Source organism: Papaver somniferum, chromosome 1 (genome assembly GCF_003573695.1).
Source record: "Papaver somniferum cultivar HN1 chromosome 1, ASM357369v1, whole genome shotgun sequence".
In the NCBI taxonomy this organism is placed as follows: domain Eukaryota; kingdom Viridiplantae; phylum Streptophyta; class Magnoliopsida; order Ranunculales; family Papaveraceae; genus Papaver; species Papaver somniferum.
This window is the reverse complement of record NC_039358.1, coordinates 72,143,769-72,157,319: the sequence shown is the minus strand read 5'-3', so window position 1 is coordinate 72,157,319 and position 13,551 is coordinate 72,143,769. Positions and strand designations below refer to the sequence as shown.

The 13,551-nt window shown below is 36.1% G+C and overlaps 1 pseudogene; it reads right to left on the bottom strand.

The window, feature by feature from the left end:
* Window positions 1–5,725: 5,725 nt before the first annotated feature.
* On the bottom strand, window positions 5,726–12,120 carry LOC113333175 (annotated as a pseudogene).
* Between the last annotated feature and the right edge of the window lie 1,431 nt (window positions 12,121–13,551).

Below are 13,551 nucleotides of genomic sequence, written 5' to 3'. Positions count from 1 at the left end.
TTTTAGGTGGCAAAATGATCTAAGTAACATAAACATTGACTATACATTGCAATAGATAAGCATTCTCATCATACAAGCATCACACTCGCATCATCAAAGCATCGCATAAGCATTTCATGGCATAAGCATCGCATACACATTTCATAACATAATCATTACATAAGCATTAGATTCGCATAAGTATTTTACAAAACTTTACGGAATAATATCGCAGAATTATTCAGAATTTCGCAGGACTATTCAGAATTTCGCAGGAGTATTCAGAATTTCGCAGAATTATTCAGAATTTCGCAGAACTATTCAGAATTTCGCAGAACTATTCAGAATTTCGCAGGAGTATTCATAATTTCGCAGAACTATTCAGAATTTCGCAGAGTGTGTCCGAATTTTGCAGAATGTGATTATTCTGAACGATATGATTATTTCGCTCAATTATTTCGCACAATTATAATCAACTTGAAGAGATTATACTATCGCATGAGCACAAAACATGAGACAGAAGCAAGATGAGAATGAAGAAACAATTCGCACATTCAACATTTTCTCAAAGATTCTACCCTCATAGATAAAGAACAGAGGAAACTATGGATTACCAAGAAAACATTCTATGCTCTTTATCTCTTCGGAAAGAATCATTTCCAAAGTGGACGTTCACTAATGAACAACAAGAATCCTCACCAAAAATGGAATAATAATTTCGCACGAATAGAGGCAATACTTATTATTCTCATTCAAGGATAGATACTTCTTATATTTCGAGGATTGAGTACTTCTTATACTTCTTCAAGGATACTTCATACTTCGCATACTTCAAGGGTTGATACTTCTTATTTACTTCGCAATGCTCCGGAACTTCACAAAAGAATAGAGGCAAGCACGTACTTTTCAAGTCCAGTATGCTTTCGCTCGTTCCTTCATCAACAAAAATCAAAGACTACTTCAACAACACGTATCTCGCTCCAACAACTACAACAACGGATTTTTTCCTGAAGATCGCTCTTCAAGCAATATTCAAGAAAAAATAGGCAAGATGTAGGATCCAAATATCGCACAAGTATTTGTAAGTGTGCGATATTCATAAAAGGCTGTGCGATAATGTCGCACGGAGGATAGGAAATAAAAGGAAATAAGAAATAAAAAGAAATATGAGCTGTCATCCACTAGGTAGCATCCTATATAAAGAGAAAGGTAGGAGAGAGAAATGTAACTGGTATTATTATTATCTTCTTATTCTTCCCCAAAAATCAGAGAGAGAGAGAGAGAGATCTCCAAATACTCACTAATGGAGTCTCAATGTAATTCATATGTAATTCAATGATCATAGTGAAACCTAATCCCGTGGATGTAGATAAAATTGATCGAACCACGTAAATCTTGTGTCTTATTTTCTATTTTCATTATCTTTATCTTTATATCAAATAAGTTTAGATCTAGAAATCATAGTCATGATAATACAAGGGGTGTGTTGTAGGATTTCCTGCAACTACAGTATTGACGATGATGAGAAAAACTCGATTCCTCTATATCATGACCATGAGATCCAGAAGCATCTTCAGTATGTTGTGGATGTTGATTATTGTAAGGTCGGCTGAATAATCTCACTAGATTTCGATTGTTCTCTTGTAATGTGTTGTTAAGATTTGTTGCTAGTTAATCAAACTTAGTAGTGAGTTCAGAGGACAGGGTATCGAAATCTGCTTGAATCTGAGATTGAGAAGCTTTTAATTGAGATACCTCTTCTTCTACATCTTTGAGAGTCATTGGAAATTTTATTTGGTGGATTCGAACTGCTCTGAATAAAAATTTTTGTGAATGAATAAAAAATAATCTAGTAAATCAAATGAACAAATGGATAAATGGTGCAATCAACTTCTGAATAGAAGATCCAGACATGAATTTGTGCAAATGTGCGCCGCCAAATGGGTTTTGTTTCATTAATTTTCAGATAAAATGAATTAGGGTTCTCTTACATAATAAATACTAATCATTAACCCTACTAGTCACGCAATGGATGAGCAACGCGTGTCAAATATCTAACGGGCGCAGTTAGACCAATAACTAACAACCGAAATAATTAATGACACCTAGCTAATTATTAAGGGCAGCCACTGAGTTGCATGTCACACTGTGACATAATTTCAACAAGTGACGTTGACATCAGGGAAAATGTGCGGTTAAAACTTCAGTGAATTCAAATGTAATTTAAATTCAGTACACATATGATGATCCGATATAAAAGTGAAGTATAAGCCTAAGTCATTATCACTGTCAGCGCGGTTGCACTTAACACGTGCAACAAGAATCTTCATCATTATGATATGATACCGATGTGTAATCTCGTTCAATGTAAGTGTAGTTAGAGGTGCAACATGTCTCTCTTACTAGGTGAGTGTCATCGACCAATCATTTCGAATTGGAAATCCGTTGTCCAGATGAAATTTGAATTATTATTTCGTATTGGTGGACAACAATCGTGTTTATATGGAAGTGACAACACGTTCCCACTTAACCTAATCCAAGAAGTAACTCATTTTTAAGATTCAAAATTATTGTGTTTGCATATTTATGATATAACTATTTTTTTTATTACTTCTTCGTCAAAAACTCAAAAACAAGTTTACTCGAATACAATTATAAGATATGTCATTACTTAGCTCGTTCAAAAATCCTTTAAATCCTTTAGTGACCTAAAAGGGAGGGTTTAGTCTCGTGTGGGTTTACAAGGAGGTGTACGCACAAAACCAATGATGTAGGTGCTGATGTTTTTATATGTTGCCTCCATCTTACGAAGGAAAAATTTCAGCTGGTTGTTCAAAGATCTCCTTTAAATCCTTTAGTCTGGATCATCTTCATAATCTAAACGATCTTGGTGGTACTGGAGTTAAATTAATAAAAGGTGTTAATACGAGGTTTTCATTAACGAGAAAATAATAATGAATGATTTTAAATAATACTCACCACACTTTCATTACCCCATCAATCGGGTAAGTTCATAAAATAACGCCTAACATAACCCACGTATCTCTTCACTTATCTCATGAGAATGATAATCATGTTCTGCAAGGACTTGTTAGTTCTTACTAGCTTACCTTAGAAAGAGGTGTACCCAGAAAACCTGTTAATATCTAATTGCGGTTCTAACGTTGTCTACGAAAACCACCTTCAAATATGGTATTACCATATTTCATTGTACAAAGATAAGAGGCGAAACAAACCTTTTCTATGTTATTTAGGGTGATGTTATGTAATAGTTTTTGTATTTACTGAAAGAAATGATAACCACTTTCTTCAATCCTATTACTGATCCAACCTCGATTTGTATTCTATACTCTTCATGATTCACCATTGCGTTGTTACAAGTAGCTGGAATTTTTCCACTAAGATCATGTAACCAAAATAAGACAAACAATGTGTGTTATATTTAATTACGATCTACAAATTGGACTGACTAAATAACTAGATCACGAAAAAATATTAAAATATCATCTTCACCGTCAAATAAAAGTTACCGAGACCATCTGCTCTCTGCTCTTCCGCCAATACAACCAAGCGGTCGATTCTTTGACATAAGGGTTTTATTGATCCTAACAAGGTTCTTCCCTCAAAGAAAAATTGTTGTGCCAGAAACCAGGGGTTACTTTGGAATTGGATATCGTCAACACCTTCAACTTCATCCTTGGATAATTGTTGGATGACTTGTGTAGATACTTCTTCCTCTCCCAGAGCTCTCCTCTTACATTTTAGATCATCTAAATCCTGAAGTTGTCCTATAGGACTGGAAATTCTATGTCGGCTACTTAATGCTCCGTGGGAGTTAGACACAAAACTCTTCTATCGTTTGACTATCGTACATGGTGTGAGATCGACCAAAACTTCTTTTTTTCGTTCCACAACCGCGTATTCGTGGTCAACAACGACGGGCGTGCTAGAAGCGTATGATAAGGTACTTTGTACATTCGCATTGGAATAAATATCTAACATCGAAGCTAACTCTTCTTCGTTAAAATCTCTCCAAAGATCGTCTCTCTCCATACTCAATGTTAACAATACCAAATCCTATCACTGCTACGATCTCGAGTCAATAGACAATGAAACCTTGTTAGTATGTCGAATTTTATGTTAGGGCTTCTTTATAGATAGGAAAAGATTTCCTTTAAATGTAAATGTTGGGTATTACCAAAATTTTATGTGGTGCTGAGAACACATCCATTGATATGATTGAGCGTTCCAAGAAAGCATTAAAGCAATGTCTACCTACACCTTTTATAAATGTATGCTTTGGGTATTGCCTCCCCAAATCCTTTAGTCCCACCGGATCCCAACATTAAATTCTCTTATTTTATAAACCATAATTCTAGAACTTGGAACATTTCTAGATAACACTCATTTCGATAATGTTTCTGTTCGGAAGATTATCATTATTCCTTTTATCACTATTCCTTTAAGCCAGCAATTCACTCTTGACAAGAGGGCTTGGGACCTTTCTAAGGACGACAAGTTTTCTTCGAAATCTGCCTACATGGGTATTAGAGGCCTTAGGAAATCCCCATGTAAAAACCTTTGGTTACGTATGTGGAAATTTAGAGTCCCCTAGAGGATCCAAGTTTTCACTTGGAAAGAAGCTAGAAATGCTCTGCCTGCTAGAACTATCTTGCATACTAGAATGACAATGCACAATGTTGATTGTGTTCGTTGTAATCATCCCTAGGAATCATTTATGCATGCTTTGGTCATGTGCCCGTTTGCTAGTCGTGTCTGGTTTTTGTCTGATTTTTGCGTTAATACCCAACTTTTTCAAAACAAGTCGATCATTGGTTGGTTGATTTATTGGTTAACTGACCCCGTGTCTAGACTCTCTGATGGTAACCAATGCTTGTTTGTGGAAATCTTATGGTCTCTGTGGACTAGTAGAAATAACTTGATTTTTCAGAATCTTAAGGAAAACCATATTTCTGTTATTCAGAGAGCTAAAGCCATGATTTTGACTAGGAATACCATCCCAGTAGTTTCTCCCACAACCTTTGTCAGTTTATGTGATAAATGGATGCCCCCATCTTTTTACTGGATAAAGTGTAACACACATGGTGCTTATGATGACATCTATGGAGCTGATGGTGCAGGATATGTGATGAGAGATTGTGCTCGTAAAGCCTCTTTTTGTGTCTCCCTAGTCTTCAAAGTGAAGTCTGCTGAGGAAGCTGAAGCCAGAGCAATTTGGGAAGTTCTACAAAAAGCATTGGACCAGAAGTTCACTCATGTTATCATTGAAAGTGACGATAAGAACCTCATTGATCGTTTTTCAACTGGATGTTTTGATGGGGATTCTAGTACGGATGCTATCTTTAAAGACATTCATTTCTTTCCTTAAAGTTTGGTGATTAAATTTTCACTTTAAACCTCGTATTTGTAATTCTATAGCTCGTGAGCTTGCTCAATGGGCAAAAAACAACAATGCCTCAATGTACTGGTCTGTGTCTCCTGTTTGGTTACCACCAACAGTTGAGGGGGAAGCAATATTTCTAGCTGAGTGGTGAGATTTGTATCAAGCAATATTTCTAATGCAGCTGTTAACTTGAAATACTTGCTAAGTTCGAAAAAACTGGGTTTGATATACACCAAAGAAGGGAATTGAGAGTGCTTTCTTATACAAGGAATGACACTAATTCACAACAATTACAACTCTACTTATACTTGCTATTACACCGTTCTTCTCGAGTTTGATTTTCATGGTGCACTGGAGAGGCACCTTATGAGAAACTTACAATCATCTTACACATTCTTGACTAGACAAGAAGAGACCAATTATACAATAAGAAGCAAAATATATATCGTCGTAAACTAATAAACTTCAACATTCTATTGTTCTGCCTTCTTCAACTGTCTTTTGTATTCAAGCCAATCAATACCTGTGTATTCAAAGTAAGCAAAAGAACATTATTAGAAACTGTTTACCTTCAAGTATGGAATGCAAGAAATTAGGTTGGGTTGAGTATGTATGTTTCTTAATTCTAACCGTCTTTAGCCGCTAAAGAAACCATAATGTCATCAATTCTTTTCTCCATTCCTTTCAACCCGCACATGTAAACGAAAGTGTTGTCTTTCTTGAGTAATTCCCATACCTTCTCTGAGTATTGAGCCACCCGGGTTTGTATGTACATATTTTCTCCCTTGTCATCCGTTTGTTCTCTGCTCACTGCAAATTCGAGCCTGAATTTTCCAGGTGCTTTCTGTTGGCGCAGCGGAAAACAAAAGTGAACACAGGTATGTTTCTGTAGCAACTTTACTCTTTGTTACTGAATTTTTATCTCAATTGTTGCTTGATTACATCACAAACAATAAGCTAATTTATAGGCACTTACAATGGAAGAGAAAATTAACACCCCACTACATTATTTCATTAAGACAGGGACTTTAAGAGTTTTGTAACTCCTTTAGAAGACATTCTAGAATGTAACTTATAGATTAGATGATTCTAGACAGACTCATGGACTTCCTGAAACCATAATTTCAAATTACCAATTTTTTTAACACTCCCCCTTAATTTGAAATCTTCATACAACTTCTGAAAAAATTGAACTTTTCTGTTGGAAGAGCTTTAGTAAAGATGTCTGCAACTTGCAAATTTGTATTGCAAAACTCTAGCTCCACTTCGTTGCTTTCGACTAAGTCTCGAATGAAATGATTCCGCAACTCTATGTGCTTAGACCTGCTATGAAAAACTATATTTCTTGCCATTGATATTGTTGACATGTTGTCGCAGTAGATGGTAGTTGCTGACTCTTGTTGTTGTTGAAGGTCATCCAAAACTTTCCGTAGCCAAATTGCTTCACAAGATGCACTTGTTGCAGCAATATACTCTGCTTCAGCGGAAGACAATGCCACTGTATTCTGCTTCTTTGATGACCATGTAATCACTTTAGAACCAAGAGAAAAAACATAGCTAGAAGTACTTTTTCGATCATCAATTGAACCTGCCCAGTCACTATCGGTATATCCGACGAGACTATTATCTTCTTCCTTCGAGTAGTTGAGACCAAAATTCTTAATACCTTTGACGTACCTTAGAACTCTTTTTACAGCAGCATAATGGACTTTGCTGGGGTCATGCATGAATCTAGGTAACACTCCAACTGAATGAATAATATCAGGCCTTGTGTTTGTGAGATAAATGAGTGAACCGACCAGACTTCGATAGAGATATGCATCTGCCTTTTGCGCTCCATCATATTTTGAGAATTTTTCATTCAAAGCCATGGGTGTTGCGAATGGTTTGCAATCACTCATACTGAACTTCTTCAACAAATCGGTAGCATACTTCTCTTGAGATAGTGTTATACCATGTTGTGACTGATTCACTTGAATGCCAAGGAAGTACTTCATGAACCAAGTCAGTCATTTCAAATCTATTCATCATGGATTTTTTGAACTCCTCCACCATTTCTAAATTGGTGCTTTCACAAATTAAGTCATCTACATAAATGCAGACAATAAGAAACTCATTATCACCTCTTTTCTTGATGTAGATAGACGGTTCGCTGGGGCATTTTGAAAACCATTTTCCAGAAAATATTTATCAATCATGGGATTCCAAGAACGTGGTGCTTGTTTAAGACTGTAGAGTGCTTTCCGAAGTCGATAAACTTTGCCCTCCTTTCCTTTCTGAATATACCCTTGCGTCTGCTTTACGTACACTTCTTCTTCTATTTCACCATTGAGAAATGCTGATTTGATGTCGAGTTGGTGAACTGTTATGTCGAACTGAGCCGCTAAAGCGAGAATTACTCGGACTGTTTCCATCCTTGCAAGAGGTGCAAACGTCTCGTTGAAGTCGATTCCAGTCTTCTGAGAATAACCTTTCTCCACCAAACGAGCTTTGTGTTCTAGAACTGAACCATCTTCATTAAACTTGGTTTTGTAAACCCATTTTAACCCAATAACATCCTTACCATCAGGCTTGTCAACAAGATCCCAAGTTTTGTTCTTGGAAATCATTTTTATCTCTTTATTCATTGCACTTCGCCACTTTTCATCTTTACTAGCAACTTCAAAGCTTTCAGGTTCAAATGCAGCAAACCCAACATCACAAGCATCATAGATTTCTTGTAAAGGTCGTATCTTTTTAGGAACACTTGAATCAGGAGATGATTCAATTTCTTGAGATGGTTGTCTTACTAGACTTGCTGGTGGATTTTGCGGGGTATTTGGTATGGTGCCAGATTCACCATTTTCTTGTTCTTCTTCAAAAAATTGAGGAGAGATGATGTCACTGCCACTTCCCACTTCCAAGATGTTAGTTCATCAAAAATAACATCCCTTGAAGTAACCAATTCATTAGTCACTGGATGAAATAATCGATAACCTTTAGATTTTTCACTATAACCAACGAAAATATATTTTTCACCTTTTGTATCAAACTTTTCTCTTTTTTGTGATGGAATGTGTGCATAGGAAACACATCCAAATACTTTTAAATAGTTTACCTCCGGCTTTCTACGATGCCGTGCTTCATAAGGAGTTTTGTTCAAGACGACTTTTGTTGGTGATCGATTAAGAATGTGAACAGCAGTATTGACAGCTTCTGCCCATAACTTGTTGGGAAGTCCCTTTGCTTTGAGCATACTTCGTTCCATCTCTACAATTGTGCGATTCTTCCGCTCAGCTACTCTGTTTTTTTGTGGAGTGTACCTTATCTTCAGCTCTCTTTTGATGTCGTTCTCTGTGCACTACTTGTCGAATTCATTTGATGTGAACTCGCCTCCATTATCGGTACGAAAAACTTTCAAGTGATGATCACTTTGCTTCTCCACCAAAGCCTTGAACTGCTGGAACTTGGAAAATGCTTCGGATTTGTGTTCAAGGAAATATATCCACATCAACCTGCTAAAATCATCAACAAAAAGAAGAAAATATCTTTTTCCGTTAAATGATGGGATTTTAGTCGGACCACAAATATATGCATGAACCAGTTCAAGTGGCTTTCTTGCTCTCCATGAAGTTTTAACTAATGGAAGTCGATGAATCTTCCCGTAGACGCAACCTTCACAAACTTGCTTGTTGTTGTTAAAAGAAGGAAGACCAAGCACCATATTTTTCTTTTTAAGAAGATTGAGTGATCCATAATTAAGATGACCATACCTCATGTGCCAAAGTACAGTTTCATCAACATTTTCAGCACTCAAGGAATAATTTTCATTTGGTGCCATAATAAGAGGAAACACCTTGTTTGATGCCATTTTCATAGTAGCCACCATCCGCCGTTGTTATCTCCTTGCATCAAAGATTTTACACTCTCCATTTTCGAAATTCACTACATAACCTCTTTGTATGAGTTTCCCCACACTTAGAAGGTTTTGAGCAAGACCAGGAACATACAAGACATCATGGATTAATTTCTGTCCTACTTTAGATGATAAAGAAATAACACCTTTTCCTTCGGCTTTGTGAAGTTTTCCATCTCCTAGTTTAACATGAGAGTTAAGGTTTTCATCCAAACTAACAAAACAAGTTTTGTCTCCGGTCATATGGTTACTACAACCACTATCCAAATACCAAATCTCGGGTGATTCGGGTGTTTCTCGTTTTTCTGGTATTTCTTGGTGTGAATTAAAGCATGAAAAGAATAAACTTTCAGAAGTATTATCCTTTTCGGAGAAATTTGCTTCATTGCCTTGCTTAGACCAACAATCTTTCTCCATATGGTTTAGTTTCTTATATATGGTGCACTTGTATCGATAATTTTCACTTTCATGGCCATATTTCTTACATACATTGCAGTAAGGTTTTGGATTGTCGTACCTTGAATTGTTGTGAAAATTACCTATTCCCCGTCCACGGTATGATTTTCCTCCACGGTTGAAATTTTTCTTTCCGTTAGAGTGAAAATTGCTTCTCCCGTGAGATCGATTTCCATCTTCACCATGGTTGTTGTTGTCTTTGATGTGCAGCTTGGACTGGAATGCTTGCTCTATCGGCTTTTCGGCATATCTACTTATCCGTTGTTCATGAGCCTCAAGAGAACCCATCATCTCATACATTGAAAGCGTAGATATGTCTTTTGACTCCTCAATTGCAGCAACAACTTGTTCAAACTTAGATAGTAAACTTCTTAAGAGTTTCTCAACGATTTTTTTCTGTTCTATTGTATCCCCAAAAGCTTGAATCTGATTTATAATGGTTTATGCTCTCGAGAAAAACACTTGAATTGATTCGTTTTCTTTCATCAACAAAGTATCAAAATCTCTCCACAAGGATTGAAGATTTATGGAAATAATCTTCTTTGAGCCATGAGAAGCTTTCTTTAGAATTTCCCATGATTCTTTTGCATTTGTGGCGTTTGAAATTCTGGGCAAGATATGTCTACTTAACCCTTGCTGGATGAAACGTAATGTTCTTGCATCTTTCTTTATGCTTTCCTTGTATTCCTTTAGTTGTGCTGGAGAAAGTTCTGCCATCTCTTCTGCTGTTTCTGGAGCATCATATCCATCTTCTACAAATTCCCAAAGATCTTGTGAGATAAATAAGGTTTTCATTTGAAGACTCCATAAATCGTAACTTTCACCTTCAAAAACAGGTATAGGGTTTTGAGAGTAGTTGAAAAGATTTGAATTAGAACTTGAAGCCATATCAGGCTTTGATACCAAATTTGTTGGCGCAGCGGAAAACAAAAGTGAACACAGGTATGTTTCTGTAGCAACTTTACTCTTTGTTACTGAATTTTTATCTCAATTGTTGCTTGATTACATCACAAACAGTAAGCCAATTTATAGGCACTTACAATGGAAGAGAAAAGTAACACCCCACTACATTATTTCATTAAGACAGGGACTCTAAGAGTAACTCCTTTAGAAGACAATTCTAGAATGTAACTTATAGATTAGATGATTCTAGACAGACTCATGGACTTCCTGAAACCATAATTTCAAATTACCAATTTTTTTAACACTTTCTCCTTCATCAGCTCAAATTCCTGCCATTTGAAAAAACAAAAGAAAAACAAATGTTAAAGCAACTGCACTTGCGGTTGTAGTTTTGAAATGGAGAAAATTGCAACTGAAATCAAAAGCTTACCTCCTTGTACAATAATGAGCTACTCGTGGGAACACCCAAAAAGATCCAAGCCAAACCGTTGAACTGTTTAACATGACAGGAAATGCCGCTACGTAAACAAAAGTTAAAATGTATTTCGTAGTTTGGGTCTCCCAATTCGTCTTAATAGTGGAACCTAGAACTATGATTTATGCATTAAAACCCAAAAATTTGCGCACACATATATACCTTGTAGTTTTCGTGTTTTTCAAAGAACATTTTCCACAAGAAAGGAGCAATTCCAGTTCCAGTTCCAAGCTGCAACAACAAAGGCACCAATAGCTTAATTAACCCGCATACGAAATGAAGGCTATAATCGACAAGCATTCCCCAAGTGCCATGTTTTTTCCTAACCAACTAAACAGTAGAAGAGAAAGGACTTATACTTGGCCCAACTAAGCTTGAGTTTACCAACTCTTTAACATTCTTACATTTCCGATTATGTGTGTACTTATAAGGTCGTACATTAATTGGAGCACATCGTTATGAGTTGATCATCTCAAGTGATAACATTGTGGGTGTTGAAAACGCCTTACCAAACTATTGATCAATATTTGTATCTGCCCAAGTATTTCTAGATTATGTTATGCTTCCGAACATTGACTAATTTGAAAAAATACCTCAGGTGATCCCTTATTTAAGAGTTGTTGTATGCTATGACTGTTGGCTAACCATACTTTATTTTTATTGCCTTCTTCTAGTCGAATATATGTTCAATAGCCATCTTAAAATCCATGGTTAAGTATTTTAAAACCCAAGTTATTAGACCTAATATTTCCAACCATTGAGCATCCCCCAAGTTGCAATACATCAAAAATTCCTTTGAACCCATACTTATATGCAATTTATCATCCATAAGTATATTCTTTTACAAGCCATTTTAGCCCCATTAGCTACCGTCACCTCAAAAGTGTCATCATCAATTACCTCAATTCCCATTCTTTTAGGTATCGCAACCTCAATAAAATTATGAGTACCTCCAAAATCGATAAGTATTATAGCTTGTGCCTTCTTAATGTCTCCTTGTACTCGCATGGTTTGTGGAGCCATCCAACGCATGCATAGAAATCTCGATATTTGTTTCCCTGGTTATTCCTATACAATAACTTCATCTTTATCCTCATCTTTGTCATAATGGTCGTATCTATCAATTAAGTACAATGTTTTGAGTTTTACAACGATGACCGTGATGAAAATCAAGATATAGAGAGAGAGCGGAGAGGAAGATCACGCGGAAACACTAGAGAGATTACATTGTGCTTAATCTGATTCTCACACTTTTCATTAACATAAAACTTTGCCTTTATAGGCTACAGAACACTAGCGTGATTATCACTAAACCACTAACAATTACATGCTTAACAGGATCCTAACTATTAGGACTTATAACCCATGACTAAATCATGTAAACAACCCTTAAAACTAGGAATCACTACTGCATTAGATACACGAGTAACTTCTGTGAACAAACCACTAATACATATCTACGAAAATTCCAAGACTTTGTAGTTTTAGTTTAATCAAAACTCCAACAGACCGCGGTGTCACTTTTCATCACAATTATAACATAGTTGTTGATTTCTTATTTCTTCATCCTCGGTCTGAGTTAACAACTTGAGTTTTTGTCGTGGGTTTTGAAGATGAAACATGTGGTTTAGAATTAAAAGGTCTACCAGTATTGACAATGTTGGGTTTCCTTGTTGCTATTATATATGGTCGTCTTCATAATGTAACTTCTCATCTAATAACCTTCCAATTTACATTACATCATGTAAATAAATAGGAGCGTGGGATTGGATTTCTAGTCTCACCTCGTCCTTTAATCCAATTAGAAAACAACTCACCGCAAAATATTCCGGGCGAATATCATCTACCAACTTTGGTAATCTTATAAAATATTCACAATATTCAATGTATGAACCTGAGTGCCTAATTTTGGCCAGTTTGGCCCCGCATCCTCATACGAAGTAATACCAAAATGATTAATAATGTCTTTCGGAAATTCTTCCCAAGTATCTACAAGTTTTGTTCTCTTTAACCACCTGTCTCGTTGTAAAGTTTCACCATCCAAATGTTTCCACCTTGATTTTCTAATTTGCAAATATTATACAACATTAAATTGCCAATAACCCTCTAGATCCATCAAACTTGGAAAAATGTAACCACTCTCCTCATCTCTTTGATTGGTTGTTTCTCTCATTATTCCCGATTGTTTGCCTTTCCACAAGCTGGACGATCCTTTTAATTAACAAAGCTTGATTTGATGTCATCTCAGCCACCTTCTTTGTTAACTCAACCAATTATTAATCCATAATTTCTAGGGTTTTTTTTTCCAGCCATCATAAACATGAAAAGTCGGCTCTGATACCAATTGATAAGAACCTACGACCTGCAGAGTAGACTTAAAGATACACAAAAAATTCAGAACAAAGTTATAATTTTCATTGATAAGAAAATTAACAACAA